The sequence below is a fragment of the Callithrix jacchus genome, chromosome 13 (genome assembly GCF_049354715.1).
Source record: "Callithrix jacchus isolate 240 chromosome 13, calJac240_pri, whole genome shotgun sequence".
In the NCBI taxonomy this organism is placed as follows: Eukaryota; Metazoa; Chordata; class Mammalia; order Primates; family Cebidae; genus Callithrix; species Callithrix jacchus.
The window spans coordinates 70,993,368-71,006,395 of record NC_133514.1 but is presented as its reverse complement, the minus strand read 5'-3'; positions in this window follow the sequence as shown (position 1 = coordinate 71,006,395).

Genomic DNA, 13,028 nt, shown 5'->3' with positions numbered 1-13,028 from the left:
TGCACACTTCAGGTCTCATGTGCTTCCTGAAAAATGTCTTCTTTGTTCTCAAGGACAACACATTTGTATTAAAAGCTAAAGCAGGATCCCTCCTGCTCCATAATCTATTAATGAAAAAGCATGTGGCATTGGTTTCTGAGAACTCCGTAATTTCTCCAGTCAAATACAACTGTTGAAAAGGTCCATTTCTAGCCCTGATGAAACAACGGTGATTCCTTTGGAAAAGATGATGTGCATTTGCTTCAAATTCTGTCTTCTGCATTTCCTGTCGGGTGATGTCCCTGGCAACAGTGGTTCGTCAGCTCCATGCTGGCAACTGTGAGCCTGTGGGGTGGCAACCATTAGAGGGCAGCACAGTTACATTTTCTTAGCCGTGAACCTGCGGAAACAGATGATGCATGTATTCCTTACACAATTCTTCATGATTAAGGTAATGGTCTCAGCCACAAGGCACTTTTTTCTCCCTCTCCATTTGGACTGATTGACAGTAGAAGCTCATAGTAACAAATGAAGCTGTGTCAGTAAAATGTCAGTGGAGGAATAGAATTTAACTCTTGGGTAAAGTTGTAGTTCCTTATATTAAAATGACTCAGTTTAGTGCCTTTTTCTTTCTTAACAAAACAACAGTTGACCTTTCTGATATAGTTTTCTCATTATTATTTTTCCTTTTGTGTGTGTGTGTGTGTGTGTGTGTGTGTGTAGTTTGAAAAATTTAAGCAAACAAATCATTTCCCACCTAACAAAGTCCAAATTCCCTAATCTTCCATGACCCAGCACTATAGTGAAAAGAGCAATTGTGAAAAGACAGGTTTAAACACCTAAGAACTAATGACCTGAAATAATGACAAATCACCTTGTATGTTATCTCATTTGTTAGCAATGGACGTCTTAGCTATAGCTGCCAGGGAGATGAGCTCTGGGTAAATAACCCGTAATTACCGAAGAGTAGATGAAGATTGATTGATAAAGGGAAGTTTTTATCCTTTGGGATCAAATAACTTTTCTCTTGACTTTGCTGATGAATTAATTGTTACAGGATAAATAAATATGGACAGTGTGGCATGCTGTACAATTAAAATACTCTCTACCTGAGAACCTAACTCAGTAGATCAAAGACTGTCTCAGGAGTAGGAATGAACTCGGCAGCTGAAGGGGTGGAGCACAGAGCCCAGTCAGTGCCCCGGAACCCAGAGTGACCCAGGAGTGCTCATTCCACAGGCCAGTGGGCCGGAAACTGGAGTAATGAGATAATCAGCTCAGTCTTTAAACAACCAAAGCCAACATTTTCCCCAATTCATTGCTCTTTTCCCTTCCTTTACTCTGATCTCCCAAGGATCTGCTTTCTGCTGAGGTGAGGCTTGACAGAAATAATTCAAGATGCTGAATTTGAAGACAGAAACAAATTTCATGTGTAGAAAGATAAAAAGAATCGAGTTAAACTGGAGGGTGGTTGCAGATGATTAGCATGTATGCAGGTTCCTCACACTAAACATAGAGAGGTATTTGCTTTCTCTTTTTATGGAGTGGGAATAAGAGGTAATAGGTGGGGAGTTTTGATTGGGTGCCGAAAACTTGAATACATACCACCAAGGGAAATATAAAAGGTCAAATAAATACTCGGTGCACATTCTAGAGATTGAATAAAATCTCGTATTACTGGATTAGCTTTTCAATCAACCGATCTGTTAGTCAGGACCAATATTCTCATTTTCTTTCCTACTTACTTTGACATATTTTACTCAAGTACTAAGAACTTTGGCAGAATTATGCTTTAGAGAGCTTGACAGACAGTGAAAAACAGAAACACAGACACAGGCACACATGCACAACTTGACTCACTGTAATTTTCACTGCCACTTTCAATCAGCACCACTATTTTTAATCATCAAGTTGCATAGACTACGATCTTAAAGGAGATGATCCCATCACATTACTCTATATTAACAGCACCGTGATTTAGGCTAATGGGTCTGATTAATTGAGTAGGGTGGCCTATGTCTGAACACAGGGTCAGGTGCATTCGAGTGATGCCAGATATCCAAGCACAATTCTTAGGGGTGGGAAGTTTGACTATGATGTGTGACAATGATGAGTGATTAAGGAGGAAGAGAGGGAGGGCTTGGTGACCAGCTTGGCCATCACAACACTGCCCCAAGACTCTTTTTACCAAGCCACAGATTGGAACCTACATGGGAATAATGATAGACACCACACCCGTTGCATCATTTGTAACCCTTACTGTTTACTTTTCTATCCCATTAGACTAAAATCTCTTTGTGGCCAAAGGCAATATGTTCGTTTTCTAGGGCTGCCATAACAAATACCACAAGGTGCATGGCTTAAACACAAGCACTTGTTGTTGATTTTCGTGTCAATATTAGAGGCTAGAAGTCTGAGATCAACCTGGCAGTAGGGTTGGTTCCTTCTGAGGAGTGGGAAGAAGAGTCAGTCTCATGCCTCTCCTCTAGTATCTGGTGGTTTGCTGGCAATCTTTGGCATTCTGGCTTTTAGAAAGATCACCCCAATCTTAGCTTCGATCTTTACCTGGAGTTCTCCCTGTGTGTTTATATTGTCTTCCCTCTGTATGCATTTGTTCCAACATTTCCTTGTTTCAAAAAGACACTAGTCAGGCTGGGCGCGGTGGCTCACACCTATAATCCCAGCACTTTGGGAGGCTGAGGCAGGTGGATCATGCGGTCAAGAGATCGAGACCATCCTGGTCAACAAGATGAAACCCTGTCTCTACTAAAATACAAAAATTAGCTGGGCATGGTGGTGCGTGCCTGTAGTCCCAGCTACTCGGGAGGCTGAGGCAGGAGAATTGCTTGAACCCAGGAGGTGGAGGTTGGGGTGAACCAAGATCGTGCCATTGCACTCCAGTCTGGGTAACAAGAGCTAAACTCCATCTCAAAAAAAAAAAAAAGACACTAGTCATATTGGACTAGGGGCCCACCACTTTAGTCTGGCCTCATCCTGATTTAAGTAATGACATCTGCAACAATTTCCAAATAAGTTCACATCCAGAGGTACTGGGGCTTAAGACTTCATGTGGGTTTTTTTGGGGGGAGTTTACAATTCAACCATAACAAGCAGAATCATGTTCAATATTGTATATTTAACTTATTTAAATATAGCCTTGCAGTTGGCCCTTTATCTGCTCAGAGTTAAACATAATATTATTTCAAAAGGTGTAATGGAAACTGTTTTATGATGGTTTATGCATTTTTAAAATTTCTAATTGAAGTAGTGTAATTTTCTAAATGGTGTAGCTCTAAACAGTGTAGGTCTTGGAATTACCATAACAACCAATTGAGACAATCAGGGAATATTACTTTCCTCCCCAATCTTCGACATGAGAGCGCTTCAGTAAATCCAAACCTCCATGGCATCCCCACCAAGGAGATTATAAGGCTTAATAACACTCAGTATCACTAAGTTCTCTTTGTCATGAAATCCCCCAGGCTTCAGATTAAGTTGCTTCCTTTTGTGTCTGGCTTCATGAAAAGAAAGAGCAGTTGGCCAATGTGTTTAGTAGAAGAACTTTTATCTACCTGACAAACTTTATTAGGTTTCCTCTTTACATTTTATCCACTAAACGATAATCTAACGTTCACATAGGTTCTATTTTCACTATTCATTGTCTCTGCGGCTTTTGCAAAACTGCTCCAGGATCTTCTGATACTCCTAGTTATCTCAGAACCAGAAACAAATTTCCAGGCAGGATGTAAGAAAATAAACTGGTTGGAGTTTGAGGAGCAAGATGAATATGGAGCTTTAAACAGTGGGGCAATTGCTTATATTTGGGACACATGTGCCATATACCTTTGCCCAAGTAGAAAACATAATATTGACTACAAAGTGTGCATGTGGGGTGGATGTACCAAAGCCGTCCACAAAGGCATTGTACTGGCTTCCTGCTTGCTATTTTGCCTTCCATTCTTATTTCCCCTCTGTCTGGTTATCATGATCTCATTACTTGCTCACTTAGTCTATAATGCACCTGGATAGTCAGAAGACAAAAGCTTTCTTCCAGTATCTCATTCCCCACATTGAATCCTTGGAATGAGAAGGTCAGAGTTTCTAAAGGGCCATTTGTGTGGTGTATTAGTCAGGGTTCGCTAGACGAACAGAACTAATAGGATAGATAGGGGAGTTTACTAGGAAAATTGACTCACATGATCACAAGGTGAAGTCCCACAATAGGGCATCTGTAAGCTGAGGAGCCAGGAAGCCAGTCTGAGTCCCAAAAAACCTCAACAGTAGAGAAGCCGACAGTGCAGCCTTCAGTCTGTGGCTGAGAGCCCCTGGCAAATCACTGGTGTAAGTCCAAGAGTCCAAAGCTGAAGAACTTGTGGTTTGATGTTCGACGGTAGGAAGCATCCAGCACAGGAGAAAGATGGAGGCCAGAAGACTCAGCCAATCTAGTCTTTCCACGTTCTTCTGCCTGGTTCTATCTGGCCATGCTGACAGTTGATTAGACGGTGAGCACCCAGATTGAGGGTGGGTCTTTTCCCAGTCCAGTGACTCAAATGTTAATCTCCTTTAGCAATATGCTCACAGACAATCCCAGAAACAATAGTTTGCATCCTTCAATCCAATCAAATTAACACGCAATATTAACCATCACAGGTAGGATCGTGAGAAATTGAACTGATAGAAGAGCGTTAGAAGCCAATGCGTTTCAGGAGATTTGGGATAACTAGACACCAGGAAGAAGAAATGGGTTTATTGGTCCCAGAAATAGCTGAGACCAGCCTCCAGTTACCCAGCTTCCATGGGAAGGTCCCTGAGAAGCCGAGGGCATGGGTTGTAATAGGAATGCAGGTGGTGGTGGTGGGAACAAAACACTAAAATTATCCTGAGGAGGTGAGGGAAATTTGTGTGAAAGTAATACTGCCACCCATCTTCAAGCACCATAGGGAAGAAAAGATGGCCTTTCTTCAGATATTCTGGACCGTGTGTGCACCACAGGAAATGCAAAAATTTGTGAGATGAGGAAAGACCAGTCTCAAAAATAGCTAAGGTAGAACTTACTGCCATCCTAGTGGGAAAGTTTCTTTATTCTTTATTCTTTTTCATTTCCTTTTTTTTCCCCAGAGACTCACTTCATTGCCTAGGCTGGAATGCACGGCCATGATTACAGCTCACTGCAGCCTCAACTTCCCAGGCTCAAGGGAATCTCCCACCTCAACCTCTTGAGTAGCTTGGACTACAAGTGTGCCTCACCATGTCCAGCCAATTAAATTTTTTTCCCTGGAGATGAGGTCTTGCTAGGTTGCTGAGGCTGGTCTTGAACTCCTGGCCCATGTTCAAGAGGCCTTTCATCTTGGCCTCCCAAAATGCTGGGTTACAGGCATGAGTCACTGTGCCCGGCCCCCACTACTGGGATGGATTCTAAACATATAGCATTTGATTTAAGGAAAGAGAAGAAAGTAACTTTTCTTTTTCTTCTTAATTTTTGTTAACATCTAGCATTGCAGGATAGGATTCATGTCTATTAGTCAGCGTTTTCTTTTCCATCACCATGGTTACCGATGATGCTGATGATGATAGCTAGTATTCATCAAACTATTGCTATGTAACAGACACTAAGCTAAATGCTTTACATGGATCAATTTTACTTTCACAGTAGTTACTATTAATCCCTTTTTACAGGTAAAAAAAATAAGGCTGGAGAGTTTATGTAATTTCTTCATGCTTACAAAGCAATTAAGCACAAGAGCTGCATGAATGTTGACTCCCCATTTACCTCACCCTGTTCTGATGAAACTCTATATGTTATGCTGTCTCTCTATTGATCAAAGTGTTGACAAATGAATATGCATCCAGAAGGCGGCCTGGATAATAATTTATCTCTTTGCTTTCACCCTAACTGTTAATTTGTGATTCTTGATTAATGGATACTTAATGAATTGAAAGAGAATTGGAAACAATTTTGCAAATAAAGGAGAAAATAGCTTTAAGATATATGAGAAGAAGGACAAATACAGAGATTGTTTGCACTGATAAAACAAGGTATCTGTAAGTACATATTGACAAATCATAAATTGTATTATAGCTCTCATTATTGCTGTATTCCTCGCTCTTTTCTAAAACATCATGTAATTTTCTCCTATTGCATTTCAGGTTTCTGCATATTATACCAGGAACTCTTAACACTGTGGTGAAATGAGCTGGTGAGGACTGCTCCCTGCAAAGGAATAAAACCAAAATTAAAATCTCTCTTTTTTATGTTTCTTTCTCTTTCTCTCTCTCTCTCAAACTTGACCCAAGATGAAAAATCAACACGTGCTAGAAATGAAATGGAAACTCAAAAACAATGCCATTCTGATCTTGTAGAGGATCAGTTAGTGAATATTTTCTATAAAAGGCCAGATAGCAAATACCTTAGGCTTTTGAGGCCATATGGTCTATGTTATAACTATTATAGCCCAGAAGAAGTAATAGACAATATGTATATGAATGAATGTAGGTGTGTAACAATAAAACTTTATTTACAGAAATAGGGAGCAGGCCATAGAGTGTTGACTACTGTAGTAAAATAGCAAATTTCACATAAACCCTGGAGTAGGGTCTGGGGATTGGGATGTCAGTGCCCACTGATATGGTTTGGCTCTGGGTCTCCACCCAAATCTCATCTCGAATTGTAATCTCCACGTGTTGAAGGAGGGACCTGGTGGGAGGGGACTGGATCATGGTGGCGGGTTCTCCCATGTTGTTCTCCTGATAGTGAGGGAGTTCTCATGAGGTCTGATAGTTTAAAAACGGCATTTTCCCCTGCTCTTTCTCTCTCTCCTTCCACCTTGCGAAGAAGGCACTTGCTTCTCCTTTGCCTTCTGCCATAATTGTTAAGTTTCCTGATGCCTCCCCAGCCAGGTGGAACTGTGGGTCCATTAAATCTCTTTCCTTATAAATTACCCAGTCTCATGCAGTTCTATATACCAGTATAAAGATGGACTAATACACCCACATGGGGATGGGATACTAAGCTTTGGGCCAAGATGAGGTCTAGAACAAGAACGGAGACAGTTGCTTAAATCTGAGTTATCTAAAATCCTAAACCACTAAGTAAAAGAAAAACATGTTTTTTTTGAGGCAGGGTCTTGCTCTGTCACCCAGGCTAGAGTGCAGTGGTGCAACCTTGGCTTACTGCAACCTCCACCTCCCAGACTCAAGCTGTCCTCCCACCTCAGCCTCCCAAGTAGCTGGAACAACAGGTGCATACTACCACACCCAGCTAATTTTTGTATTTGTTGTAAAGGTTGAGTTTCATTATCTTGGCCAGGCTGGTCTCAAACTCCTGAGCTCAAGTGATACGTCCTCCTTGGCCTCCCACAGTGCCACCACTGTGGGATTACAGTCATGGGCCACTGTGCCTGTCCATTTCTTCTCTTCTTTATTCTATTGATTTGTTTGGAAAACCAGTTCATTGCACAGGAAACTAAAATACTTCACCCACTGACCTAGGGAAATAGCAAAGGGACTCTGGGTGACTGACACTCAGGGACCTTGGTTGAAAACAATGCTAATAGCCTATACACTTCAAGCAGAAAAGAATATCAAAGAGGCCTAGAAAGCTGGAATCTGGAGCTCCCAGCCAGATATAATGGGCAACCTAGTATAGGATGTAACTGATCCTCAAGACTGGCTAGCAGCTCCACCTCTGTCTCTTCTCCTGGGGCCTCTGCCATCACGTTTGCCAGAATCTTTATCTTCCTCTCACGGTGACTTCTTTCCATCTCTCCTTCCCAGAGTCAAAATATCTCATTGTTGGAATCCTCACTACTGGGAGTCTAGAGACATGAATTTTCTTTTTCTACCTTGTAAAGGAGGAACTTTAAATGTAAGGAATTAATGCAATGTAAAGAGGTTTTTTGAAGATGTTGGTTAGCCACAAATAATTAAAATCTATGCGATGATAAATTTTTGTGTGTGTTGTGAGAGTTTTAAAATTCTAGCCTGTGCCACATTTGTGAGAGCATTCTGTTATACTTCCTAAGGAAAAAAAGGTGTTTACAGTTTTATCCTGGCCCCCCCTTTTTTTTTACTACCTGGTAGAGGTAGTAAAACTCCCCAAGTGTCTAAATGTGTCTTTTAGGTATTAATATCTTTGAATTAATAAAAACTCCCCAATTGTCTAAATGTGTCTTTTAGGTATTAATATATTAATATATATGAATATATTTGAATTCAGACAAGATTCACAACTTGCATTTGGTTCCTTTTTAAGTCTCTGTCATTCTATAATCATCATCCTCTCTCAGTTTCTTTTCATTCCTTTGATATGTTCTAGAAACCAGTTCACACAGGAATACTCCATTTTAGATTCCAATGGGCATTTGCTTCCAATGTTCTTTGACTTGTTTATCTTCTATATCCTCTGTAAGTTGGTAGTATGATCTAGAGAGTCATTTTACTCACATTCAGTTTTTGTTTAGATAAGAGGGCTCCATTCCTGCTGTGTTACAAAACAATGCACAGATGATCTGGCTCTTCCCCCTCAGTAATGCCAAGATAAATTATTGGGTTCAGGTTGTCTTGGCTCATTCATCCATTATCAATTTACCAATCATCATTTCACATGATAGTTTTAATATTTATGACAATCATTGTCTATATCCATTATTTATTTCATTATGGGTTTCAAAATAGTTATTTTCTAAGTCTACAGTTCTTTGTGCATTTTAAAGAACATTCTATCACCAAGTATGTGAAATACAATTTGTATAGAGAGGCAAGTCTTTGATTGATTTTATAGTTTTCATAGTGAGTTGGTACCCTAGTGAACTCCTGTGATAACTATTTTAGTCCATTTGAGCAGCTATAATGAAATACTTTAGACTGGTAGTTTATGAACAACAGAAACATGTTAATCATAGTTCTGGAGGCTAAGGAATCCAATGTTAAGATGCTGGCAGATTCAGTATCTGGTGGGTGCTTACTCTCTGCTTCATAAATAATGCCTTGCTGCATCTTCACAAGGTCGAAAGAACAAAGGATAGGAAGCACCCTTGAGCCTCTTTCATAAGGGTACAAATCCAATTCATAAGCATGGAACTCTAATGACATCATCACTTCCTGAAGGCTCCACCTCTTAATACTATCAAATTGAAATCTGGGGAGACACACACATTCAGACCATAGCAATGATCAGTGAGTGTGTTTTTAAAAAATTTTTAGTATCATTATTATTTAACAAATTTTTAATATTACTCTAAATGTATGGATTTCTAAAAAAGTGTTTAATTTGCTTCAATATGTTTGTTTTGTCTTTGCTCAAATTGTGCCAGCTTTTGGCTGCTGAATACTCCTCTCTATTGGCCCTATGATCTTGTTACTCTTTGATAGCTTCCTTGCTTTGTAGCCTAATAAGATATCTCCCACTCATTTTGTACATTTTGTTTGCAAGACCTAGAATAAGAAATTTTTCCAAGAAGCTCTGGTTCTTCATAGTGGAAAATGAAATTTAGAGTTTTGGGTGATGACAAAGTTCATTGCTACTGGGGGGGTCTTCCTTCTTGGTCTTTTCAATGAACAGAGCAACAAAACGCCATTATTTAAAGGAAAAATAATGCATTTATCTTGATATTTCTAATTTTATAAATGTCTTTTTTAAGCTTAGAATTTCATGTGTACTGTATTTTAAAAGATGTTGCATTTTCCCAGATAATTACAGTTGACCCAGGAAACAAACGAACGGGAAGAGACAAGGGTATAGGAACTTAAGATTTTAGAATAGGAACTCCAGGGATTTGGAGCGTATGCTTCTGAGGAAGAGACTTTACTAGCATCTCTGCAATTGGCCTTACCAGGCCAACTGTAGCCTCCCAGGGGACACACCGGTCCTATGTCAGTGTCTCTAGTTACTTTGTCCAAAGCTAGCATAAAATGTCATTAAAAATTAACAACTAAATGCTTTTGCCTATCTCATTTTCTTTCCCTGATAAGCATTTTGGTTAATAAGCATTTGGTTGCCTTAAGGTTCAAGAAATTTTTTCTTGGTCTTTAAAGTCCAGGAATTTTATTAGATAATGTTTTAGTGTGTCATCTGTTTTTTCCAGATATCCATTTGCCCTTTCAATAATTCGTTTTTTAAAAAAATGGTTTTTGGTAAATTTTTCTCAATTTGAGTATTTGTTCTGTATCATGGCTTGGATTTCCTCTTTAGAAACCTTTTTATACGTGTGTTGGCTCTTCTTTGTCAACTATATTTGTCACTTTCTCAAGTACTTCTTAACCTTTTTTTAAATTCCAAATTTGTGTCATCTTAACTTTCTACTTGCTTTAAAGTATTATGTGTTGTCTTGGTTTCCTCTTGTGAGAATTCTAGCTCAGGCTTCATTTCTGAAATACTTTTTTCTTTTATTTAGAACTCTTAGTTCTCACCTTATATCCAAGTTTTCTAATACTAACTTGTTTTGTTGTTTAATTTTAAAAATTATGTTTTAAAATTTATTTTTGCTTGTTTGAAATAGTTATGTTTTCATCTGTTTAATGGCCATATATTTCTGGAAAACTTTTAATATATATAGGGACATTCTACTCATTATTTATTTTATTTTTTGCATTCGACACAATTCTGTTTATTGCTTATTTTTGTGTACTGTTGGATTTACTGAACTTTTAAGAGACAAGGTGGGTCAGGTAAACTGCTGGCTTCACAGATCTAAAACTTCACTTTATTTTTGTCAGATGTTTATAAATTCAAAGCTCAGTAAAAATGATTCTGTTTTTTTCTGAGATATTCTGCCTCTTTCTTCCTCTCCTACTTTTATTTGCATTTTCCTTTAACTTTTACTTTTATTTATTCTGACTTGCTTACTTTGGAGATAATTCCTTCCAGCTTCTCGTCAGGGTTTTTTTTTTTTTTTTTAAACCCAAAAAGGGATTTTATCCTTAGTTATATGAGCCCATTTTCCCAGAGTGCCTGCCCTCTTGGAGCCACACCTAATAATTACCTGTGAGTGTTCAAAACCCTTCTAATTTCATTTTGGCCTCTCATACTTCCCAATAAATACTGACAATTTACATATTCTCTCTGAACAGTGTATTGATGGTTTAGGGGTTCTCTATTGATGGTCTACTGACAGTTTAAGGGTTCCCTGTTAATAGTGTTAGGAGTTCAGCTGTTTTCTCATTTCCAGGTCCAGCAGATAGCTCATTGCTTTCCTCTGTTACCTTCCACATGAATGCTGATAGCATGTTTTATTCACATGTTCCCGTATTTTGTGAATTGTGGGAATGCTTTGCCACTTAATCTTGTTGTAAATGTTGCCTGTGCATTTTTGGTTTTATATTCCTAGTTGCGATGTTCTTTTTTCTGAGGGTATTTGGGAAGCATATTTACTTGTTCCTAATTTTTTACTTATATTACTGGTGCTTTCTCTTATGCTGAAATCTTGGTTCATAATGTCAAAAGACGAAGTTATAATAATTTACTTTAAAGAGATTAATTTCCTTTATTTGCCGTTCTTGAATCAGGCAACACTTCATTTAATTCCATAGAATAAGAGTTCCAATAAGCTGAGCAGAGAGGCAATTGGCTTTAGAGTCAGAAGAGAGCTAAAGAAAGCAGACAAAGAGCAAAAGGTAGATTTGTCATTTCAAAGTTATTTGCTTTGTAAGACAGACACAGGGAAACACAACAATAGAAAAATAACTAAATAGTTAACATCAGCTTACTTTAAGATCATTTTATTTTTCTTGGTGTGGGTTAGTGCAGAGAGTTTATTATTATGTCCAGTGACACTGACCTGCCTGAGAAGTGTTGTCTATTATCTCTCTTCTGATTTCCCAGATGGTCAGATAACAGCTTAGTTTTGGTTTGGTGATGTGGAATAAGTAACTTAGTTTTTAGTGTAAGTGACTTGGTAATTTAGTATAAGTGACTTCATTTTGGCTTTTAGTCTGATCTCTTGGGGCCTAGTGCAGGAGCTCAGTCCAAAACAATGGGCTCTGATAAATTTTTATTTAACAATAACAACATTGTGAAATAAACAACAGTGTTAAATAAACATCGTTATGCTATATTTACTTACTTAAATCTACCTTTTGGTCTTTGTTTCTGCTTTCTTCAGTCCTTTTCTGTCTATAAAACCAATCCCTTCTGCTCAGCTCATTGGAGCACTTAGTCTATTTAATGAAATGAAGTGTTGGCTAACTCTAGAACGGTTGTTATTGGTAAATAGCAACATTAATGTATTACTTTATCTTGGCACATATTTATAATGGCTCCAAGGTAGGATATAACGACTGCATTCAAAGTTTAAGACTTCCTTGCATTTATTATTTGCCTTAGAATTAGGGTGATCAGCTTGTTTTGGTTTGCCTGGAACTTTCCTGGGTTTTGCACTAAAAGTCCAGTGTCTTAGGAAACCCATCAAGCTCATGTAAAACCTGGATGATTTGTCAGTCTATGTGTGCCCCTAGAGATATATGGTCAAAAACACTCTGGTTAATATTCACGTGAACTTACGTGGTTTTAAGTATGGCATGCCTATTATTAGGTAACTTGTTTTATGGTTTTTACTTGTAGAGAATGCACATATTTCCAATTAAAGTAAAATAGAGAAAAGAATGTCAAAAACACATTCACATTTTGTTCATAGCTTATGCACATTTTTTTCTATTGGTTTGTTGGTGTTTTTCTTCTCAATGTTTAAAAGCTCTTTGTATAGTAGGAATATTAACCCTTTGTGGCGTGAGTGAAAAATAACTTTTATTTTGCAATGTTTTAATTGGCTAGTGAAAGTTTTTCTTTTTAATTTTTATATAATTTACTTTTGAAATTTGAGTCACAGTTTAAGCGGCTTTCCTTACTTTCAGTTTTTATGTCGGAATTTGCTCATTTTTTCACTAGTTCTAAAGTAACTTCCTTTTTTTGCATTTGGACATCTAATTTTACATTTTTATTAACATTTTAAATTGTTTTGTTAAAAATCCTTTATTAATTTTTTATTCTTGATTAATTTATTTTGTATACTCCACTTCCATTGTTGATTTATATACTCTAATTCCATTGTTGATTT